At 38.0% G+C, this 966-nt stretch overlaps 1 long non-coding RNA gene across 1 annotated transcript; it reads left to right on the forward strand.

The window, feature by feature from the left end:
- The first annotated feature begins 2 nt into the window (after nucleotides 1-2).
- Nucleotides 3-540, forward strand: LOC111672655 (uncharacterized). The gene is made up of 3 exons (XR_002762027.2): nucleotides 3-47; nucleotides 230-267; nucleotides 374-540. It is a non-coding gene; the product is annotated as an uncharacterized LOC111672655 (long non-coding RNA).
- Nucleotides 541-966: the final 426 nt, after the last annotated feature.

The raw sequence follows: 966 nt of genomic DNA on the forward strand, positions 1-966 counted from the left end.
CTAGCTTGTCCAAGTGGGCAGAGGTCGGTGGGAGACACGTGCCAACCGTGAGTACACACATGTTTAATTTGGTGCACAGGGTGAGTTTTAGATGTCAGCTGTGAGGTGTCTGTACATTACTGTGTGTATGGGAAGTTACTGGCTTCCCCAATTAAACTCTGTTAAGATGCTCCAGGTCAACCATAAAAAATGAATCTCATTGTGTTTAACTGCTCTTTTTTTCTTCCAGTTGTGCATTTGGATACAGTGGCTTCAATTGCAATGACTGTGAGTAACAAAACTGTTTTAAAGGCAAAGTTATGTGGCAGCAGTAGTAACAAGTATGAACTGAGTTGCTTAAATTCATTATATGTCTTAAATTATGTCTTTGCAGCATCTCTGCTGGCAGTGGTGGTCATCTCCTGTGTGCTGGGAGGAGTTCTTCTCATCCTGATCCTGGCTTTGCTAATATACTGCTGCTGGTGAGAACATTACCAGCACCAGCCCTAGAGTTTATTTATTTTTAAATGTAAAACTGGGATAGGTTTTGTTGAATTTAGAGGTTAGACACATAGGATCATTTATATACTTCTATTTCAACATGTAGCTCAGACCTGTGAAATATAATCACTGAAATGGTGTTGAAGCAGCTGTTAAATGTGAAAAAGTCACAGTTTTCAACCAGATTCAACCCGGTTTTAACTTAGATATCTTTTCACCTGCAAATCATTAAATTAATACTTAGTGGGAAGTTAAAGAGTAAGGCCAGTGATATTCAATATTTTCTTACTCAATCTCACAAAATATTAAACCAACAATGTATTTGTCCGTCTTTTAGTACTTTACTACTGACCTACCCTGTCTCTGACACTCAGCCCCAAGCCTGTTTGCTCCCACTGAAGATGTAAATCTTTAAAAACAGGAGACAAATAGTTTATATTTTATAAAAGGCTCAGTAATTTCTTAACAGCTGGACACTATAGCTTT

This window comes from Seriola lalandi, unplaced genomic scaffold (assembly GCF_002814215.2).
Source record: "Seriola lalandi dorsalis isolate HSWRI2012SDOR001 ecotype SW California unplaced genomic scaffold, Sedor1 jcf7180002008809, whole genome shotgun sequence".
NCBI lineage: Eukaryota > Metazoa > Chordata > Actinopteri > Carangiformes > Carangidae > Seriola > Seriola lalandi.